Here is a 14,232-nt window from a genome sequence, read left to right as displayed (position 1 = left end):
ACTCTTCCAGTCTTCTTTTCATGCTGTAACAACTTGGATCATTTGCTGTCCTCTCCCTGCCTCCAGAACACCCTGATGAACCAGGAGAATGTGTCTCTATTCAGTAACTATAAGCCTACAGGAAAGGTTTTTTGAAAGGTCCCTTTGTTAATATTTTACCTTAAGTTTACTACTGAGAGTTTCAATTTTAAAAGGAAAACCATATAAAACAGACTAAAAACATAAAGGTTAAAGTAACCAGAATGAAAAAAAAAATAATAATACTGCTGCTATAAATGCTGTATAACAAGTAAATGCTGTTCCATATGCCACAAGATTGCTCACATGTCAAGACATTTTGTGCAGAGGTTACAGATGGAATAGATCTATTGTTAAAGACAAACATGCCTTGGGACCCATTGATTTTCATATTAGGTCTGGCTGAAGATTCACAAGGACTATCAAGTACACACAGACGCACACACACACACACAAATGCTCCTCCTGAGAGCAACACTGATTGCCAAAAGGATAATACAGAAGCAGAAATTCTGCCTCCCTGAGCATTAGACACTGTAAAAGAGAAAAGCCAGCAAGGTATCTTAAATACGTTTTGAGAGAGAATTCAAACAATGTCCCATTTTTAGAAAAGTACAAATTAATTCTAATATTCAAGGCATGCAAATTATCATGAAAAAATGTTTTACCATCTGCATTTATCAGTTCCTGGAGCTAATCTGCAAACCTGATCTCCCAATTTGAGATTTGTCCCTAGATTATGTCTTCTTGTGGAAATATGTCAAAAATCTGCATGTGTGCACAATAAAAAGCTGGAACAGAGTTTCTCCCTCCTCGGTCATAAAAACCCCTATTCATTCTCAAAAATAAAAATATCTTAGAGAAGAGATCTGCTTTAGGTTCTTACTGCAAGTTCAAAAAACAAACAAAAAAAACAACCAAAACCCAACCCCATCCTATAGGAAGCTTATGGAAATAGTTCAACCAGGAGTGTATAACACAAATCTCTTTTGAAAGCCCTGCTGCTTGCACCCAAATCTCCTTCCAACAACAGTCAAGATGCTGTGAACCTCCATGGCCCTTAACCCACATTGAGAGAGGAATACAAGATGCTCAGCTTCCTCACCCTCCTGAGCTGGAGCTTGTCCTTGGCTTCTGCAGATTTCTGCAGTTCCCCCACCCTCAGCTGAGCTCAGAAAAGATTGTTCAAGTTCTCCAGTGGTGGTTCTCTCACAGCTTTAGCCCTTCTCTTTCAAGAAAAGGATGATAAAAGTGTCAGATGCATCCAAAACTCCGATTCTGATGGAGGACCAGCACTTAACGCTGCGAAAGCTGCAGAGCTGCACTAACCTGGCAGTAATGATTTTGGTTTAGCAGGTCCTAAATGATTAACTGTAGCTGAGATCAGGGCCTCTGCATTAAGCACTGCGTGTCTACAGATCAAAAGGAGCTCTAGCTCCCAGCTGTGCAGTCTGAACACAGGAAATCTAAACCCAAAAATGAGGTTGGGGAAAGCAGCGAGGCACAAACCGACCTGCCAGAGGTCATTGTGCTTCTCACACGCCTCCCTCCCAAGGAAGGTACAAAATGTTGTGTAGTTATTGTGGAAACGTTAGAATAAACATGGAAAGCAGCGTCAGAGAATCCGACTCAGCAACGTTAATCTGAACGAGATGCTGAAGATACAGGTGCAGTAAAGTAATAATTTACAAAGGTTCTGTGTATCCTTTAATGAGCTGTAAAGATGTATTTTTGGTAAATTGCAATTTCAAAGGCCTGACCTTTCAGTAATTTTTTGCCTGGTGAACTCTCAAGTAACTTTTTGACAACTCCTGAAAGTGAGAATTGTTAAACCCAGTACGAGAGCAGCTCAGTCCGGCTGCTTCCTTCCTCCAACAGCAAGCAAACCACAATTAATTAGTAGAATATGAGAAGACAGCACACAACAAACATACTTTTTCTGCAACAGTCTGCCTATTTCAACTAAGCACTGGTTTAGGAACCCCCTGAGCCACAGGTGCCCGCTAGACCATCGTGTTAAATAACTAGAATACCTCTACACATTTGAGCGTGATGTGAACTGCCTGATGCTGCTTGACCAACCCTCAGTCTCGCCAACTCCAAGATTTTAGACATTTAAGAGCCAGACACACAAAATGCAACCACCACAAACTCCAGGGTTTTTACACTGTTCATAACGTCGACAACTTTTACTATATTCTTTAGATTTGTGTCCCTTTGGCATGACTTCGGCCACCAGCATACAAAACCTATTAATGCCACATATTCTTCACTGTTGCACAAATCAAATGCTAAACCCACCCATTTTAGAACTCCAAAGATATCACATTTCTAATCTTTGGTTCTCTGATTTTTTTTTTCCTTCTAGATATTTCCTATCTTGATTCCTACCATACTCCTCTACAGAAGTTGATATATCTTAAACTACACGGCACTGCCAGAAATAGAAAAACTGCCTCTCACTTTATCATTAAAAAGCTCCTTGTTTCTCAGATTTATCTGCAGTATTAAAACTCTCTTTGTTTTAATTAGTACTGCTGGATGATTCATGACATTTCATGACAATAATAGCTGTTCTGGATTTTTTTTTTCCTGTTTAACACTTCCTCAGATAATTTGTGTCAATTTTGCATTGCTTTTAAAGCCCTATATCCATCGAAAACATTAACCTCCAAAGAAAACTCACTTCGCCTAAAGACTGCCTTCCACTAGTGATGAAGTCGAGTCGACCATTCATCATGACTCTCAATTTGAGGCTCAGCTTGCAGGCCCCTCAAACACATCTGAAGAGATTTTTGGATGTTTCGTTGAGTGAATCCCACAGCTGACTCACTGCGGTTTTGTAAACCAGAGGATGAAAATGAGCCCTTCTAATTTTATTATCTATAAACACAGAGCAATGGTCACCAAACATGCTTAAAATTACGTGCATGGGACAGATTCATGCATCAGGGACACAAATATTATTTTATGCCACAAATATTATTTTATGCTTCAGTCTCACAGGTCAAGGAGTCCTCAAGCCCAGCTCCTCAATCTGCCAGTTTGGAATAAGCTGGAGGATCGGTGCTCCCTGTCTCACCTGACCTCACCCTGGGATGCTGTAAGCGTTTCTATGTGTGCTTTTCAGTGTGTCCCATACTTCCCCCAAGGGTCACACAACAATCCTGCAAGCAAGCATGAGAACCAACCTCCTTTTGCCTGGAGCCCAAGTTCAAAATCAATACTCAAATCTTTGACAGTATCTCCATATAAAACAAAGAAATTCAGCTTGTGTTTTCCGAAGGGCTTGTCCAGGTACAGCTTTTTTTTTTTTTTTTTGGTGTGTCATTCATTCTACTTACGTACAAATTGCTGCACGGTCTCCAGAAGTCAGCCTGAGAGATCAGCCCACGCACACAGAATACTTTTCATATAATTACTGCCAGTGATCGTTCTGTTTGGAGTACAGATGAAAAGGTTAATTATTACCAGTGGATGACCACTGCTGACTGAAGGAGAAGGAAAAAGTAGCATTTAAACATGTAATTGCCAGCCCATCTTTCCCACTAACAAACATAAGGAAGTCTTTGCTTCTGTAATCACTCTTCCACATGTAACCTCTCATTTTCTGAAACAAACTCATGCAGATTTGTACTGAAGAAAAAGCAGAATAAACCTGACTTATTTGTGCATCGAAAACATCCGTGGGGAACAGGGACAAGGGTACACTGCTTCTTTGTGACTGTGAAAGTGAACTTACAGAGATTCTGCTGCTCACAAAGTCACAAAAATCCAGATTGAAATCCATTATTGAAAACAAGGCAGAGAACAAGTTTTTTTGTTTGTTTTTGTTTTTTTTGTTTTTAAGCTTTGCAAAGACCTGAAAGATCCTGGAGTAAACCTACAGTGAAATTCTCTTTCCTCTCCGCAGAGAGGCACCCCAGCAGCATTGGCCACTTAAGACGTTTTTTTCTAAAAGAATCGGCAGCTTTGTATCCCTACGGCTGTATTTAGCCTTGTGTGTCGCAGGAAACCAGCACAGATTTGCATTCACCCAGCTCAGAGCTCTGAAAGACCATCTCATTTAACAATATAGGATGCAGTGCTCAATTTTCAGCACCAAGCTTCAGCAGAGAGATGCAGTAACAGCAGGGAACGCAGAGGTGAACCATGAAAACATTTGGAACCCTGACAACAAGGAAATATTGAAATTATTGACAGCAATTAATTTAGGGAAAAGAGGACTGAAGTGAGACATAATAATCACCTTTAAATATGTAAAAGATCTGTGCAAGGAGAAAGGGAATATATTCTCTGTGTCCATGGTGGAATAGCATAAGTAATGGGCTTACACTGAAGTAAGTGAGATGTAAATTAGGTATCAAGAAAACCTTTTAATTGCAATGATATTTGCCCTGAAATAGCAGCAGAATTAAATGCTAGGAAGATAGGCATTCCCATCCCTGGAGGTTTTCAAGAACACACACAAAAGGGCTGTTAGGAATAGCAAATGCACAGCAGTCTTGCCTCTGGGCAAGGATGTGGTTTGAACAATCCCATGTCCCACCAGCTCCACTTTCCACGATTTTGCGATTATGCAATCTGCACAATTTCCCTGAAGGATACCAACGGTTAGTCTGTTTTGTGAATGGAGCCAGTAAATAACCTGTCATCTTGCCTTTAAGGTGTCTGAGGCATGACCAAGTCGAGCAGGGCAAGTTACACCAGTATTACAGCTCCTACTCCACAGCTCAGATCAGGATTTTGTTCAGAGAAGAATTAGCTTCCTCCTGCAGCTTGGCACCCCTTCTTAAGCTCCATTAATAATTGCAGCTCTGAAAGCCTACCTTAAATTTTCCCTTATTGTAGAAGATACCCCATTGACTATGTAATGATGCTACTGCACAGCGATGCGTGTGACGTATATTAAAAATGACAATCAAATAACAATATAAAAAAGTTTGAGATGCCTCTGTGACACCGTTTTCCATTTCCTAAATGTTGTGCCATAACAGTTCACTACAATGCTGACATTTGCACTTGCTGTAACACAGGCAACTCCCCACTGCTTGGGAAGGTGCTGAGGACCAGGGCATAGTGTCAACGTATCACAGAACTCACACGCATCTAGACAATAAAATCTATAATAGATTATAACAAATAATCTATAAATCTATAATCTATAAATAGATTATAATAAATTATATTATAATAAGTTATTTTATAAATAAAATTCTGAATTCTTTCCAGCTATCCAGGCGCTTTGGACAGTAATTTCATGTTGTCTTTTGTTTGACTGTGAGGAACTTCCCATTCCTTCCAGTTCAGAAAACACAAGTGACATTGTGCTCAATACTAACAAACAAACACTGCCAACACCTCAAGTCAAGCGGTTCTCAAAAGATGGATTATTTATATGGCAATATGCCCACGTGGTTGTAGATCGTAAACTCTCTATTACAAAACAACACCCTTTATCGGCACATCTGCACATTGCGTATTAGATGAATGTGATAGCAGAATGCACAAAAACAAGCAAATTTTAATACATCTTTTCCAAGGTTTGGGGGAAGGGGTGTATCCAAGAAGACTACCTGCTGACATCCTTTGAATAAAAGTTTACAAAGCAGCCAGAAAAAGGAATTTTTTTATTGATTTAACTCTTCACCAAGACCAGGCAGATTGAAAATCAGCACTGACAAAGATTTATAACACAGATGGAATGAGTTATGGGCTGAAAAAAAAAAAAATAGTATTGCATGCACATACAGACGAGTACCGGGGATGTGCATGGGGAATGTGGTTTCCCCCCCCAGTCCATCCCTACGCTAGTTCAGATCTCCGCTCGAACAATAAATTCTCCACCATCTTCTAGGAGACTGCACTTAGGCTTAAAAACCTATTTATGCTTACCGTACAATATAATGAAAGCCCTGGAAGCAGACAAACAAGAGGAACTAAATTATTGCTACATTATTTGGTAGGTTGCATGGCCAGTATCTACAGGAGTCAAACCCACCATAAAATAACTAACCTGCTTTCTCCAACCAAATTCTCCCTTGACATAGTAAAACATGGCCCAGAAGTATTCTCTGATAGTATTAAATAAACATCTGGGGGGTGGAAGGGATGTTAGGATTTAGAAGTCTGGAAAATACACAGCTCTCCTGAGACACAGTCATCCATACAGCTAAGCCTCGCAATCTATTTAGGACTTTCTTTTGAACCTTAGTAAGGTTTTTAAGCCTTATCTGATGAGCATAATGATATTAAACTGTTTTTCATTACCCATAAAAAATGAACAAAAAGGATAAAGCTGCTAGCATCTCAGGCTATTTGAAAGGAATCAATAGTCTGAATCCCTCAGTATACCCTGCTCATAAAAAAAAAACGTTTTCTTTAAACAAAGAGGAATTGTTTGGACATGAGAAACTAGTTTCACATGAAGTACCTTCACAAAAAAAAGTACATCCTAGGTTGATACAAGAAAAACGTAAAACAGATTCTCACATGCAGTTAGATATAGGTATATATGCTTACGTGTAGCATGTCTGCACATGCATTCATGCACTTAGAGGAAACATGCCAGAACCAAATTCACCAGCCCTGATAAAGTTTACAAATGCAGACAGGCGACAGAGTTAGGGCAGAATGGGATACAGTAAGCTGGAGGCAGCAGGAAAAAAAAAGTCTGTATCTGAAGGCATCAAAAATTCCCTTAATTTCCAGTCTCCCTATTCACTCTGCTGCACTGTGCAGGGCAGACACACGATCCTACAACAGAACACCTCCCAGCAAAGCGTTAGCAGCTACGATTCAGAAGCAGAGCTAACTGCGACGTTCCCAGTGTGATTTTTTGGTCTAAAAATATCGATTTGTTCGAGCTGCAGCTTTTCACAGGACTGCATCCATTTCAGGAAACAGCATCGTGACAGCATCACACCCGGCAACTCCTGGTCAAAATGTGAGAGACGATGTTTATAACAACAGTAACATGCTTTCCAGACCACTTGCCTGGGCTATAGGAAGAAAAAAAGGCTCAAAACTGTGCTCAACAGCTTATTTTATACATTATTTTCCTAATTTCAGGCTTCAAGTTCCAGCTTGGCCTGATTCATAGAAGGGCTTAGGTATTCTAGGAACCTGCTGAGCAAAGCACTGATCTGTCTTGGGAGGGTGTTAGCTTTCCTGAAACTGGTGGTTCTCTTTTTTACTGCAGAACTTCAGGAAAAAATAAAATAAAATCAGCATGGGGAAAAAAATGAAATCCCCCAATGTTTTTACTGAAGAAGAGCAAGCACTTGTTTCTCACCAGTAATTAGAGGTGTCAGCTTCATTCTCATATGGACCATGCCACATATTCCTCTGGTTTGTAGGGAGGATGGATGCAGGCCAAGACACAGGGAAAAAAGAAATTAAAGCCTCACAAATCTTTGTGATTCATAAATGGGTTGCTGTTCTATCACTTTAAAGCTACTTAATCTCTACTCTTTGAAACACACCCTATTACGCACTAAATGATTAATATCATTCGTTTAATAAAGAATTTGTCCATATTAAGATATTCAAATCTAAACCATCTTAAAATAGAAGGTCTTCATCCTCCCATGGTGTAAATAAGGATGATTCCTTTGAAGTCAATGAAGCTATGGCAATTTATGGCAGCTAAGGATCAATCCTGCATGCCTCCAAGGCTTAATTAACTCTGTGTACCTTTTCTAACACATAATGCTCTCAGATGAATTAATATTTAAGCTGTTATCACCTGTGCGATGTGGAGCATGTATTACTCAGAGCTGCATGAACAGGATATTATTCTATTTATATTCTTGTGATGGCTTCCCAGATGCTGGGTGAGCTTTCCTTCCCTGGAATAGCAACAGTTATTTTACTTACATGTTCAGTTCAAGCAGAAAAAAAAAACAAACCATGACTGAGGAGTGAGCCTGTCCATAGGTAGTCCTTACAACTGAAGTGCTTCTTATGAAGACACACGTAACTCACACACACACAGAAGTATACAGCCAACTACCTACATCAAACCGAGGAGGCAAGCTTGCAAACACAGCTCAAAAAATGGAAAAGCCTTCATATAAAAAAAGGCTTTGCTATTAGAAACAAGAATGAATAATTTTGCTTCTTGGGGAGAAAACAACAGCACGTGTAATTGCAACTTTTATCCAATGGGCAGTATTCGGAGTCAAACTGGGGACAATAATTTCCAGCACAGCTTACTGCAAAGTTCATCAAGGTGGGTAATCAAAACCTGGCTCTCATCGGTACTATCACCACTGCCCTGTTATGGCTGTGAAAGTAACTCTATGACATCTGTATTATTTTTAAAGGTTTTTAATCTTTATTGCTTCCATCTTTGGTTTATTCTAGTAGAATAAAGCCTCCTGTCTCAAAGCAAAGTAAAAAACACCATGTTGTTCTGAAGCTGGCATATTAAATTTTCATATGCAGCTACTGGAGACAGATTTATAAACTAATTAAGTGTAACAATCTCATAAGCACTGCTTATATCTGAAGAGTCTCATATCAACCAGCTGAGTTATTCCAATGGATAAAAAACTTATTCAATAGGAACATGTTTCAGAATTAGGCCAAAATTATTTTCTGTCTAATGTAGCTCAACCCATGTGTAAACAACTTCTGCAAATATCTCCTTATTAAATTATTTGATTTTTGAATAAGGAAAGCTTGGATTCATTGATACATTTTGATGAGCTTCCCTCTATTACTGTACACACCAGTTTTTCTGCTATTCTATTTCAACTAAAACTTCCACAGGATGGCAAGAACTGACATCCTTCCCCCTTCTATTCCTTACTTACGTCTAATCTACTGTTCCTCTGATCACAGTTACAATTCAGCCTCTCTGGTGATCTTTCTTGTGCAATGTTTCCATACTGTACTACAGAATGCTTATACAGGCACTCCAAATTAATCGCAGGTGAACAACGAGCAATATTTTGCATGCAGCTTTACTAGAACAAAACCAAACAAAAATATCAGAATTTAGGATTTTGCTAGTGTTGTAGCCAGTTTAGTACAAAGAGCAGCTAAAGCTATTTTTCTTCCTGTCTACCCCCCCCTCCACTGCAGGAACATTGCACTGATTTTGTTGTATGTTTGCTCCTATGCCTAGCATGTATTTTCTGCACTCTTCGTCACTTCAACCTGCTTGTTGCTTACAAAAATTCCACAGCAACCTATATTTAAGAACCCACTTCTCCTCTTAATATAAGCAGGTACTGAAGCAAAACCCATCAATCACCATTAAATCACGACCAAGTATCTTGAGCTGTAAGCCTTTCCCCGTTGGTCTTCCACCGTAACAGAGACTATGAAAGAACAGTCTTCTAGGATTCTATTAAATCAATTTTCCTAAGGGAAAAAAAATGCATTCTCTAGAGAGTTGAATGTTATCATTGCCCATATACTCAGGAGACTTCCAAAACTCCCTCTTTAGAAGTAGACTCATCCACCCAAAAACGTGCTGAGAGCTGTAGCCTGACCTTGGAATTCCCCCTGGCTGGGGTCAGGGGAGTGCATTCGGAATTGGTCCCAAATGACTTCTTTTGCTGAAATTCCATTTTGCTCAATGACTCCAGGCACATTGTTAGTTTTGATTACCTGCAAGCACCATGATACACCGTCTTGTCCTTCAGCGTTAGTTCAGCCAAACCCAAGGGCCACTGGGTGGATGTTTCTTTGAAATTCCTGAGGCTGAAAGGCAAAGGGATGGATGGGAAAGAAAATCCGAATTCTGGCGGAGCAAACACATAGGTATAGCATATTTTCATGGTATTTTCCCTACCAGGTGACAGAGATGACTATTTCTGACTGCATTACCAAATGTAGGCACTATCTTGGAACTTTTCTCCAAACACAAGATGTATTTTCAAGTCTGCCTATGTACCACAGGATGTACAACTCCGACATTGCCTTTAGACTTCTCGGGATTTGATCAAAGCTCCTTTTCCTGCATACAACTCTTGTAAATATAAATGCATGTACATACACATGCCTGAGTGCAAGAAACCCTGCCATAAGCACAGTGTGCACCTGCTATTTCTCTTGAATCAGAACAATTTCCTCCCCACCACTATAAAATCCCTTCTGAACTCAAATCGGGCTGTAACAGTCCAGCCATCAGCTGTCTACTGCAGAGTTTCACTGTAATAAAACTCTAATTATGACCACAGAATGCACTCTTGAGCAACAACCTGTCTGGAGGCGGAACCAGATTACTTGTATACATGAATTATAAAATGATGATAAGCAGAATCACACGGGAATAAATCCATTTATGACCTACTGCTGACAAAGGTAAAGATTTAGCTAAGCAACTATTTGACTTAGAGCCACTTTCTTGGGTCTGCTTCGCTTAGCATACATCAAAAAAAGTCTTAGAGCTGAGCCTGTCCAATGATTGATGGGCTTCTATTACTGTTACAGAGTCAGTAATATATAACCTATTGTTTGGGTAATAACTTATATGTTTTCTTACTTTACAAGCCTGTTCAGTGTGGAGTTTGATGTATGGAGTGTTTTATGCACATCTACACAAAATATAAGCAATTTGTTTTCATTAAGGGAAGATATATGTAAATAGTTTCAAAAGAGATTCTGACATCTTTATTCCTTTTAATAAATATCTAACTAACTCCTCCCACTGCAGTGAGTGGGATGCTTGGAGACATTTTACTGGTCCCTGTGAAACCGTTTCACGTGATCAGCCCTGCCCGATCTTTTCTCTCCCTCTTTGCACCTGCTGTTTGGAGGGACAGGTCTCTTGGGAAGCTCTACACAACTACCATCTAGCTCATTAAATTCATAAATTCATTTATGAAGCTACCTTAAAGCTAGTTAGATTTTGCTTTTGATGGTTTCATAAGCTATTTGCATGTGGATGTAGGTGCTTCTCTAGCTTTTTAGACTTCTCATCCATTCCAGTACTTGAACTGTTCACTGGACACCAAAGATTTTGAGATGTTTCAAAGACAAACGTCTAGTCCTTGGAAGATGCAGTCAGGGAATGTCACTATAGCACACTGAAATGCCACTGCAAACACAGGAAAGGAGGACAGCTTACAACAAGTGTTAATCAGCTCAGATCCTCAATAAAAGTGGTTGTACTGCATAAAACAACTTTATATCCACCTTGATACCATAGTTGCACTAATTCTCACTAGCAATCACCTACAGAAGACTGTAACATATTGTATACGTCTGTATTTATAAACGAATCAGAATACTCTGTGTGTACCCATATATTCTGCAGTGATTTTGCATCTCAGGGCCTTTCTGGACAGGTACTGTATTTTTGTGTTGAAGAGCACCTAATGAATTTATCTTCCAAAGATTTCTTCCCTTTCCTTCATTTTGGCATCCACAGAATCTCATGGATATGTTATTTGTTTTGAGCCTGCCACTTAGCAGTTTTCTTTGACAATCTGTAAGTCACAAGGGGATGAGAAGAGTCCCTTCATAGAGCACGACTGTATGATTTCATATAGTCATCCTCTACTACGATTTCACATACCTCTGCCAGGTGTCCCCTCACAAGTCCTCTTTTCAAGGCTGAATCATCTTCCACTTGTCTATTTCCAGAGCGTTTGTAAAACAGGACAGGAACAGATCCTTACACATTATAAATGTGACTAATTCAACTGAAATTAGATTTAAGATTGGTTTAAATTCAAAATTAAGCAACTCCAGTGGTCTCTAAAGCTTAGGCTCTCTATTTGTTGAATCACAGAGAATCGACACTGCCAGTTTAGTGATCATCAGTCTCTTCTCAACGGAGCTGGATGATTGAGTTATTTCACTTCATCTGAATTACTGCAGCCTGTCTCTTTTCTGAAAAATATAGCGGGCAAGAAGCTGACACTAACAGCAAATATTTTAGGATAATAAGTGTGAGTGCACATGGCCTTGCTTGTGGAGTTTACATCACTGTGGGAACAATCCGAAGCCAGAACAATTTTCTTCAAGGAAAAGGCCTTTTCAGGCAAACTGTTTACAACACGGACAGAGCAAGGCCAAGCATGGTTCCAATTCTGCTCTCCCATCAGAATGGAGCAGACTGATTGACACTGCACTATTTATAGAGATTTTCTGGATTTATATTGATGGAATAGAACAGAATTTGTCCCAGTGTGTCTCAGACATAAACAACTGAGATGATGACACAACATCTGCTGTCTCTTCCAGCATCCTCACTTTATTACTTAAGGCCAATACGGGAGAGAAATGCAAAATCTTAGTATTTAATTGCTGGGCTCTTGCCTATTTTGACAATACTTTCCTATGCCTCCAGCTGACATATTCCTCTCAGTGCAGCTTCTAAGTTCAAACTCAAACATCATTCTGCTCTGTTGACCTCCATCAAGGTCTTCACCCATTCCTGTACAGAATAACAGAAATTCAGCCAGAGATCTGACTTTTTTTTTTTTGGGGGGGGGGGGAAGCCTCCTAATTTTTGAATGGATATTGGCTCTGAAGAGTAATTTGTATTTGCTGTATTTATTTTGAACTTCAAAAAGCCATTTGGAGCAAAGTTTACATATTTAAGGCCAAGCAACATATGCATTTTAAATCATATTTTCATCTCAGTGATAGCTAAAATAAGCTAGATGAGTTCTTAAGCAATATTTTTAAGAAAGGGTCTTAAAGGCTTTTGTTGTTGTTGTTGGGGGGAGGTTACACGGAAAAGTTTTGAGTTGAATTTTTCTCCCACAAATATTTTTCTAATTGACATGAAAAATATATTTTATTTGAAGACATAGGAAATTTCTCACCGAGTGCTCACTTCTTATATTAAAGGAAAAAAAAACATTTTTTCCCTCCTCTCTGCTAATCCTGTTTAAAAAAAAAAAACACACTTTTAATGTTTCTATGTTTTTGACAGCAGACTGAATCCCTTAAAGATTGAGAGCATGGCTGAAAACTCCCAAACTTGCTCCTCAGTGCATTTTGCCTCCTGTCCATTTCTACTCCTAATTTAATCAACTTCTAACACATCTGCAGTATTTATCATAAGCTCGTCTGCTTTAAGCTAAAGACTCAAAAAAAGACATAAAATCATGGCATTACATTGATCAGAAATAAAGCTTGCTTAAGCCAGAATACTTATGAACTGATTTAAATCCTAATGAGGCTGACAGTTACCGAGTGGCAGAATGAGAACAGAAAATAGCAGTGGCCTTGCTGTACTGTGAGGCAGCTGTTCAAGTGGACTGCAATTAGCTCCTAGAGAAAAATCTTTATCATTGTTTAACTACCAATATCCCTCAGAAATGGACTAAAATCAAAATTCCACATATACAGACTTTCAGCTTCCAGCTCATTTCTGGTACAAATGCAGACTCGTGCTTGGGAAATGACATGCAATGGGATGGGAATTCAATAATCTTTGGGGCAGGGAAAATCAAGACTTGTAATTTTTAGCTTGTTTCTTTCTAATGTTCTTCCTTCAGTGAATTCTCAGACTATCACCACACCAACGCTAATAGAAAGTACTGTGAATATGCAATGAAGGGCTGGAGGATCTATTATCATATCTCCTTGGATCATGGAGAGAACAGAAAAATATTAGTCTCATTCAAGTAGAGGGTAGCTTGCTTACTAACACAGAAATTTTTCTTGCTCTTAACTGACCATATAATTGTGCTGTGGTTTTTCTGACCATCTTGGACTTGGTAGTTGAACAGGGTTTTTTTTTATTATCTAAAAAAACAGCTTTGTATATTGAGAAAGTCTAAAGGGTTTGACTAGGAACTGCAAACCAAACTATACTATGCACTGTATGCACCAAACCATACCCTAAAACATTTACAGTGCCAATGTAACTGACATGAGAAATACGTACAATGAAAGAAGCAGAAATATTAAAGAACAAACTTTGAAAAATAAGGTAATTAAAAAAGTATTTTCCAAATTCTTCTTTGGAAACCAACTCTGATGTTTGGAATAAAAATTCAGAATGGAAAACATGGGGGGAAGGGGGAGACTGGTTTTCCTACTTTATCTTTCTTTCTTTTTCCCCTAGAACACTCCCTCTTCATTCTGCTCCTCCTGTTTTAAAAAGCAACGCTGGTATATTCATACCATCAAAAGCCAATATAGTTTGCTTCATTTTCCCTGCATGCTTTAGTGAGCAGGCCTGAAGTTGAAGTTTATGAACATTTTCTTCCTTCTGAAACTGTATTTTTGGAGACAGCT

At 39.0% G+C, this 14,232-nt stretch overlaps 2 long non-coding RNA genes across 2 annotated transcripts in view; both read right to left on the bottom strand.

Annotated features, from left to right (window-relative positions):
- Positions 1–14,232, bottom strand: part of LOC121060588 — a 36,845-nt gene that overhangs the window by 1,413 nt on the left and 21,200 nt on the right. The gene's annotated exons all lie outside the window — the stretch shown is intronic.
- On the bottom strand, positions 3,370–11,217 carry LOC121060589. Its single transcript, XR_005814884.1, has 4 exons — positions 11,016–11,217; positions 9,640–9,732; positions 7,766–7,868; positions 3,370–3,454 (listed from the first exon to the last, which is right to left on the bottom strand). It is a non-coding gene; the product is annotated as an uncharacterized LOC121060589 (long non-coding RNA).

This window comes from Cygnus olor, chromosome 27 (genome assembly GCF_009769625.2).
Source record: "Cygnus olor isolate bCygOlo1 chromosome 27, bCygOlo1.pri.v2, whole genome shotgun sequence".
NCBI lineage: Eukaryota > Metazoa > Chordata > Aves > Anseriformes > Anatidae > Cygnus > Cygnus olor.
This window is presented reverse-complemented; position numbering and strand designations above follow the sequence as displayed.